Here is a 9,509-nt window from a genome sequence, read left to right as displayed (position 1 = left end):
GGCCTGCGCTCTGGGTCTGTGCAGGATCCCGCGGCCTGGTCATCTCACTCACTCCCGGGCCTGCGCTCTGGGTCTCTAGACTTCTCTTTTCTAGGCAGCTGCTGCCAGCCTGCTCTACCACCTACTTTGTAATCCAGCCCTCAAGGTCAAACCAAAAAATGGTGACTTCAATTCAAGCATTTGTAAATGTCTCCCTAGAACTTTTAGGGTAACAATAATGTTCTCTTAGGAGACACTGTGCTACTGTTTCAGCACTTGGCATTGCTCATGAGAATGCATGCTCCACTAGTTCTCTTAACTTGATAGTCCAACTCTTTTTTGTGCTTTCTGATACGCGCTTTAGATTTGATCTCTTTGACATTGGTCTAGCTACTTTTCTCATTGCTGAGGCGAAATACTCCACACCTAAATTTAAAGGAGGAGAAGTCTGTTTCAGCTTATAGTCTGTAGAGCTTTCAGTCCAATGCTGGCTGGCTCCAAGGCAGGGTGCATGGCGCAGGGAGTCAGAGGAGAGACAGTCCGTGGCACGGCACGCAGAAGGCCACAAGAAGCAGCGGAAGTGGCAGCAGTGGTCTGCCTTCTTTCTGTCCCTTTATACTCCATTCAGACCGCCTACCCTTTGGGAAGTGCCACTCGCACCCAAAGTGGTGCACCCTTAATTTCAGCATCCTACCCTTAATCCCAGCGTCACACCCTTAATCCCAGCATTACCTCCCGCAAGCTCTGAAAAGCCTAACCTATGAGTGCATGAGGCTTTTTTTTGGAGGGGCTGCCCTGGATACAAGTGATAACAGTATTCCACACAGCAGTTCTGGGATAAGTCGCAGGAACAGGCTGTTTCAAATGAAGATACAAGCAAAAAGTCTACATTGTTCCAGTGTTTAGCCAAGATAAAGAAGCAATGACAGGGACTGGGGAGATGGCTCAGTGGAATAAGCGCTTCCCTGGCAAGTGCAAGGGCCTGAGTTCAATCCTTGGTTCCACCAAAAAAACCAGAACCAAAAACAAAAAAGAAGCAATGACAGGAATGACTTTATCCAAAAGAGTGTCCAACGTACTGGATTCCCAGACTACGGACCAGTCAGAAGGCCGGGACTTTGGGGGAGATTGGTGCATTCTATTTGCATATGTAGCTGTCTAACTTGCAATGTCTTTCGAACACTAGGATTATGTGTCTCTGAATCTGGACACCTCAAGTATTTTAAAGTATACAAGAAATACACAGCTGCAGAAAGGGAAAAACTGTTTGCCTAATGGTTACATTCTGAAAAACGAAACATAAATCAAATAGTATTTCCAATTAAAATCTCTGAAGGGGAGAGATTATTATTTTTCATCTGTCACATGAAGAAGCTTCTGGGAGAGCAGGAGACCTGTTGTGTCGCACCTTGTAAGTGGCAGAACTAGGACTTGATCAAATCGCCCACTGTGGCACACATGAACGGTGCCACGGATGGCTTGGGCGTGGTATTAGAGACATGCCGCCGCCCCCCCAAGTAAGTTACTCAGAGTGTGCGCTGCAGCGACCCACGGCGCAGCATAATCAGTATTTCACTCCCCCGGTATCTTCAACACGGAGTCTGTAGGAGACGCACACGCAGATACGGCTTTCTGCCTCTTCATCAATAAGCGACAATGCTCAGAAGAACTGGGAGAAGTGTCACACAAGCTCCCCGCCTCCCAGCCACTTTCTGGTAGGACAGGTTCTTTTGCTTTCTCGAATAACCTTGTCCAAACAGTGGCATGAAATATTGGGCCAAAAGGAAATGAGCTGGAGAGAAAACAATAGGCCTGGAAGGATGGAGGGGACGCCAGCATTTAATAAACCCCAGTACAGAGACACAGTGTGGAAATCTGAGTGGGAGACTGTTCACGGAAGTCATGAGTGAGCGCCGGGGTCCCTGGCTTCCTAGACACTGCTGGATTGCTGATGGTAATGCTTATACAAAGGTATGGCTGAAAAAGGCATCATTTTAATTGTTTCAGTTGGCAAGTACAGTTATTGATAAGCTTTTTAGTGAAGATTAAACTGTTGCCAAGGTTCTATGTACACAATGTTTCACTCTCATGTTTATATGAATTCTGTCAATGAACACAGTTATCACAATTGTTAATCATGTTTGGATTCTATCAGTTACCTTCGTGTGAAGCGATATTTTTCCATTTTAGGTCAGAGGAGGCTGCGGAGAGTTAGTGCCTTGGCTAAGTACGTGCTGACTGCCGGCAGCACTGCGTGGGAAACCCTCAGGCCCGGTCTCAGAGGCTTTCCCCAGAGGAAAAGCATCCAGTTCAGTGTTACTGGACTATAAGATTGTTCGCTATTGTGTGACTCACCCTAATCAGTGACTCTCAAAATAAACGCATGCTTGATGTTTGATCATGAATTGGTTAAAGTGGAAATCCAAAGGTTTTATATTAAAAAACCTTTATACAGTAACTTGTATAAAGCCAAGACTTGATGAATTCTATGCAAGAAGAGAACAGTAATTTTCTGCCTGACTCAGACTTCTGAACTCTAACCCAACTAAGACTCTTAAAAACTAATAGAATCAATCTCCCTTATTTTGCATCTTGTCCCCACCTGTCCCTTTTAAAAATCTTTTTTTTTTTTTTTGTACAGGGTCTCAGTATGCAGCTTGGACTCACAGTGATCCTCCTGTCTCAGCCTGCCCAGCACTGGGATTATGCCCTGTTTTGGTGGCTGGCTTGGTGCTGCCCAGGGCCAGCACGACAAGTGGTACTGGGGATAGAACCTAGGTCCTTGTGCTTGCCAGGCAGGTGCTTAGACCAACAAGCTATCTCCCCAGTCCTCCTTTTTAAAAAAATTAGTATATGTATGCAAAACATCAGATTCAATCATATAGATGCATATTTGATCATGGGAAGCGATAAATATCCCTCTCTTCCCTTAGCCCCAGGTTCCTTTCCCATTTTTGATAAAGTATATCTCACTTTTTTAATCATCTCTTTTTTTTCTATTTGAATTCTCATATAAGAGAAAACATGTGATATTTAACCCCCATGCCTGATTTATTTTACTAAACATTCTGATCTCAAGCCGCATCTATTTTCTTACAAAAAATTAAAATGTATTCATTATGGATAAGTACTACACAATGATGTATACATACCACTTTTTTTGGTTTTTTTTTTTTTTGTTTTTTTTTTGGCTGGCTCAGGCTGCCTTTAGGGCGGGTCTGGCGTGGCATGTGGAGCTGGGGATCGGCTTGGAGTCCACTGTGCCTGACCTGCAAGCCCCCTTGATAGACAGGCTCCCAGCAAGACTTGGCTATTATGGATTGTGTTACTATAAACATGAGCATGCATGTATCATTTTTTAAAAAATGAATTTAGGGCAGGGTCAGACTGGTAGTGATTCTCCTGTTTTCAGTGTCCTAAGTGCTGGGATTACAGGTATGCGCCACCACACCCAGTCTCAATTGCCATCTCAGCATGCCCTGTGGGCGGGGCCGGCATGGTTCATGGGGATCCAAAACCAGCCACTGTGCTCTGCTGAAACAAGCGCTTTAGTCTGCTGAGCTATCTGGCCGGCCTTCAAGTATCATTGTAATATGATAGATGATAGATAGATTAATTGATTAATTGATTTTGGTGTCAAGATTCGAACTCAAAACCTTGCATTTGCCAGGCAGGTACTTATGCCACTGAGCTATATTGCTGGCCCTGTAATATGATATATTTCACTCTTTTGGGAAGGTAGCCATAGGAGATGTAGCTGAGTCAAACAGAAATTTTAGTTTTTCTTTAGTTGAGGAAGATCCATGCCTATTTCCATATTTATTATTGTATTAGCTTACACTTTCCCAACACTATAGAGGCATTCCTTTTGCTCTACAAGCTTGCCAGCACTTGTTTTTAAAATTCTTGATGATAGCCTTTCCTTCTGGGGCAAGACAAAATCTCAGTGTTTTTTTAATTTGTATTTTTCTAATGACTAAAAATGTTGAAAACTTTTTCATGTACCCATTGGTCATTTATACTTTTTTTGTCTGTATTTTTTTTATTAATTTATTTATTACATTTAGTGTGTGTGTGTGTGTGTGTGTGTGTCCAGCTCAGCCCACCAGGGGGCGGGGCTGGCTGGCTGTGGTGCTGGGGGATCGAACCGCGGTCTCTGTGCTTTGCTAAGCTTGTTCCAAGTAGGTGCTTTAGACCACTGAGCCATCTCACCAGCCCTTTTTTCTGTATTTTAGGAAAGAGTCTACAAGATGTTCAGGGTCTCACTACTAGATCAGACTCATAGCGATTCCTGTTTATAGCCTCTCAAGGGCTGGGATTACAGGTGCACACCACCACGCCCAGTCTCATTTTCAGCTCAGCATGCCCCGAGGTGGGACCGGCAAGGCAGGCTGGGAAACTGAAGGACCAGCCCCTGAGCCGGCTTGCAGGTGCTGAGCTAATTGGCCGGCCCTCACTTGTACTTCTGAGGATTGTCTAATCATTTCAATTACCCTTTCTTGATTTGGTCATTTATTTGGAAATGGTCTAATTTTTGTGTTTGTTTTACGTTATAGATGTCAGTCTTCTATCCAAGGAGTAGATGGGTGGGTCATCTCTTCACTCTGTCGGTTGTTTCCTTTGCTCTGTAGAAGCCTTTAATTTGGCATCATCCCTTTTATTGATTGTTACTTTTATTTCTTTTGTAACCTGTGTTCTGTTCAGACAGCCCAAGCCTAGGCTTAAATGAGAGTTTTACCTATTCTATTTGCTGTAGACTCAGTGTTTCTGTTTTTATATTTAAATTTATTAATCCATTTTTTTATTAATCCATTTTTGACTTGATTTAGGTACAGGTTAAAGATATGGATCTAGATTCATTTTTTCTATATTTGTATATCCAGTTTTCTCAGCATTACTTATTAAAGGAACTACAGTAGGCCCTCGCTATTTTGTGGTTCAACTTTTACGGACTCACTGTTTTGTGGGTTTTCAAAAAATATTAATCTAAATTACTTTTTATTTTATTTATTTATTTTTGTATTTTAGGAAAGGGTCTACAAGGTGTTCAGGGTCTCACTAGTAGATCGAACTCGTAGTGATCTTCCTGTTTACAGCCTCCCAAGAGCTGGGATTACAGGTGTGCACCACCACACCCAGTCTCAATTGCAGTCTCAGCGCACCCCAGGGGCAGGCCGGCATGCAGGCCCAGGGATGGGACCCGCCACCCCTGCACCGGCTTGCCTGTGCTTTAATCTGCTGACCTATTTGCCTGGCCCTGTATGTTGTTAAAATTATGTAGGTTTATGAGTGTAGAAAATGGTTGAGAACATTGTAAGCACTTTTTAAAGTGTGAGACAGGTTTATGAGTGTGGGAAGGGTTTATGCAGCCTTAAAATATATGTAAATACTAAAATAAATATAATGTTGCTACTTTGCTGATTTTCACTTATCGCAGGGACATCTGGAACGTTACCTCCGCGATAAGTGAAGGACCCCTGTATTTTTTTCTCCAGCATATATTTTTATCCCTTTTGTCAAAGAACAGATGGGTAAAGATTTTCTTTGATGTTTCTACACACCCAGTTCTTCGCCGCTAGTCAACATACCTGTTTTTACCAGAATCACGCTGCTTTTATTACTGTAGTTTTGTAATATAATTTGAAGCCTGATTCTGTGACCCTTCCAGCTTCGCTCTTGTTTCCCAGAACAGCTGTTGCTCAGCTTCTCTGTCAATCTGGATCTCTTCTGTTTCCATATAAATGTTGATTTGGTTTCCTACTTCTGTGACGAAAGTGGTTGGCATTTTCATTGTGATTACATCAAATATACTTATCACTTGTGTAAAATGCCATTTTGACAATATTTGTTCTCCCGATCAAGAAACAGGAGATGTGTTTCATTTTCTGATTTAGTCTTTGTGTTTGCTACTCTTCTCTCACTGCCGGGACAAATACCCGACACTCAATATGAAGGAAGGAAAGGTTTATTTAGCTCACAGTCTGTGGAGGTTTCAGTCCATGCTCCGCGGGCTGCAAGGCAGACAACAGCGGTTCGTGCGGCAGGACACAGAGAGCAGAGGAGCGGCGGCGGCGGCCGAGTCCATCCGGCCTCTCTTCCTTCTGCGCTGACTGTGAAGCCCAGCGCTCCGCCGCGAGATCTAGCTCCTCCCAAGCCTGGGCTTCTCCAGGGAAGTCGGCAGGGCGGCACGAAGCCTTCCTGGACTCCTTTATACACTTTTGTGCTGAGTCACTCTGGGGTGGCCCATGGCCTGAGGGTGGCACAGTGGCACCCCAGCTTGGGCCTTGCCCGCCTGCAGGGCAGGGGAGGCCCCTATGCCCGGAATTGCCCAGCTGGATTCAGCCAAGTTGACACCATGTATCAGCTACCCCAGTCTTCATTCTATTTATTCAGAGTAGTTTTCCTTATGAAGAACTTTCGCTTTCTTGGTGAGATTAATTCCCAGGTATTTAATATATTTTACTCCATTGTCAGTGGGTTGGAAGTTTTTTGATACTTTAAAAAAACATGCTGGAAGGGCCAGCAAAATAGGTCACCGAATTAAATCACCTGCAAGCAGGCGCAGGGGCTGGGGTTTGATCCCTGCGCCTGCTGTGCAGGCTCCACCCCCAGGAGGCACTGAGACAGCGAATGAGACTAGGTGTGGTGGCCTGCGCCTGTAATCCCAGCTCTTGGGTGGTTGTAAACAGGCGGATGGCTACAAGTCTGATCTAGTAGTGGGAACCTGAACACCCTGCAGACCCTTCACTAAAATTAAAAAAAAAAAAAAAAAAAAAGAGAGAGAAAATGCTTTGAATTTTTTCCATTTAACGTTATGATTGGCATGTGTTTATCATAAATGGTTTTTTTAAAAAAAACCATTTTGTAATAAGATCCTTCTATATCTTTTTAAAAGATTTTGTTTGTCCTGAGTGAAAGCTGAATTCTGTCGAAGACTTTCTCTGTGTCTATTAAGGTCATAATATGATCTTTGTCCTTGATTCTATCTCTGCAGTGTTTAACATTATTGATTTATATATGCTAAAGCATTTTGCATCCCTGGAATAAAGATGACTTGGTCCTGACGTATGAATTTTAAAATCACTTGTTGCGTTTTGCTTGCCAGCGTCTTGTTGAGGAGTTTTGCGACTGCCTTCCAAGGAGGTTGGCCTGTAGTTTTCCTTTTTGTTAAATCTTCGCTCAGCTTTGGAGTCATGGTAATACTTCCTTCTGGGAATGAGTTTGGCAGTGCTCCTTCCCTTTCAGTTTGTTTCTTTCAGAACTGAGGATTGAACTCAGGCACTTGTGCTTGCCAGGCAAGCGCTTATTCTACTGCGCCGTCTCCCTGGTCCCCCTTTCAGTTTTATTCATGAACTTGAGGACTGTTGTTGCTAAATATTTCATGAGGTGCTGGTAGTTTGCTGTGGTGAATGCCTTGGGTCCTGAGCTTCTTTTAGTTGGTATTCATTCATTGCATATTACTGGTCTGGAGGGATTTTACATTGTGTTGGTTAAATTTTGGTAATTTGTGTGTATCTGAGAATGTGTCCATTTCTTCTGGGTTCTCTGATTTTTTGGAATGTACATTTCCTAAAGAGGTTCTTATAATCCTCTAGATTTTGGTGATGTCTGTTTTAATTTCAATTTCAATGATGTCTTTTCCATTTCTGATTGTATTGATAAGTATGTTTTCTTTCCTTTTTTTGGTAAGATTGGCTATGTGTTTAGCAATCTTATTTATTCTGTCAAAAGACCCACTATTTGGTTCATTTTTAAAGTTTTGGTGTCATTAATTTTGCTATGATTGTTGTAATTTCTTTTCTTCTGAGAGTTTTGGATTGGGATTTTTCATGTTTATCCAGGGTCTCATGATATATTATTAGGTTATTTATTTGGGATCAATTTACTTGGGACCTGTTTTTGTGTGTGCACTCACAGCCACAAGCTTCCCTCTTGGAAGCACTTTCATTGTGTCCTATGGGGTTTCGGGTGGTGCACTTCCACTGTGATGGTGAGGCCTTTTTAATTTCTTCCATGATTTGTTCATTGTTCAATAGTGTATTGTTTAATTTCAATATGCTTGCATAGTTTCTGTGGTTTCTTTTGCTGTTGATTTCTAATTTCTTCTCATTATTATCTGATAGCATGCAGGCCATACTATTTCCATTGTTTTGTATTTATATAAGCATGCTTTATGGCCTAAGATACAGTATCCATTATGGAAAAAAAGTGCTGCTGAAAAAACTGTGTATTCTGTTTTAGCTGATAAGACACTGTGTAGAGATTTGCAAATCTATTTGCTTAATGTTGTGGCTTAACTGTTGATTTTTTATTGTTTTTTTTTTCTTTTTGTCTAGTATGCGTGTCTACTTGTGAGACTCAGGTATTGAAGACCTTCATTATGGTTGCATTACTACCTGCCTTTTCTATGTCCGGCAGTTTCTGTTTTATGAAGTTGAGTGTGCCAACATTTGGCTCACATATATTTATAACTGATATCTCTTCCTGTTGAGTTGCTCTCTACACCAGTATGCAATGGCTGTCTCTGCATTTTTTGATCGGTATCAGCTTAGAATCTTCTGATTTTGAATCTTCTGTTTGAAAACAGACACCTACTGCTTGATTTCTCGCTCAAGGTGCAGAGCATCATTTCCACCCTTGTACTGTCTCTGAGTAGCTATGTGGACCCTGGGATTGTGAGGTGCTCCTTTCCTCCGGGGACACGTTTGTCAGTGCCCTCCATTCCGTGGCAATCATCCAAGCCCAGGTAGCACGTGGCAGACGGGGGAGCCACGCAGTCTACCAGGCTTAGCGTCAGCATCTTCTGACCCAGTCCCCTCAGTGAGCCATGCTCCCGGGCTTGGCTTCTCACCACAGGGACAGGACTACCCTGTTCTTCCCTGTCCGAGCTCGCCACTGCTTACACATCTCAGAAGGTCTGTGACTAGCTTCTCCGTAACTGTCTCTGGTGGCCATCTTCCACCCAGTCACTACAAAAGGGTGACCCTAGAAGCCCTGTAGAGTACTTGTTCTGTGACTTCTGATTCCTGGAGTTGCTCGGTTGTAAACAACAAACACCTACCGAAAATGTCTCCTGATTCCGTTACTCCTATTTATGGCGCACACTGCAGTAGATGTCCTCTTAAGGAGCCGGGAGATGGCTCAGTAGAATAAGCGCTTTCCTGGCAAGTGCAAGGGCCTGAGTTCAATCCCTGGTTCCGCCAATAAATAAATAAATAAATAAATAAATAAACAAACAAACAAACTACGCAGTAGCTGTCCTCTTCAGCTCTGGCTAGCTGTGTGGAACAAGGCACTTTCCAAATAACGACATGTAGCATTTGCACGGCTTACAACAACGGCAGAATTTTCCTGGACTTGGAGCTTCTGGCGATTTGTTTCTCCCTGGGCCTGTCAGTCTTTCCTAGGCTCACCTTGTGCTCATGGTGGCAGGCCCCACTTCCTTGAGAGCCTGGCCTGGTGCGCCAGCCTGCTTTGTTATAGTCTCTGCACTGCCTTCATTTGTGTCCCTTTGTGGGCTTTTTTTTTTT

The sequence above is a fragment of the Octodon degus genome, unplaced genomic scaffold, assembly GCF_000260255.1.
Source record: "Octodon degus isolate 3935 unplaced genomic scaffold, OctDeg1.0 scaffold00010, whole genome shotgun sequence".
Lineage (NCBI taxonomy): Eukaryota > Metazoa > Chordata > Mammalia > Rodentia > Octodontidae > Octodon > Octodon degus.
The sequence above is the reverse complement of the archived record's forward strand: the minus strand, read 5'-3'. Positions refer to the sequence as shown.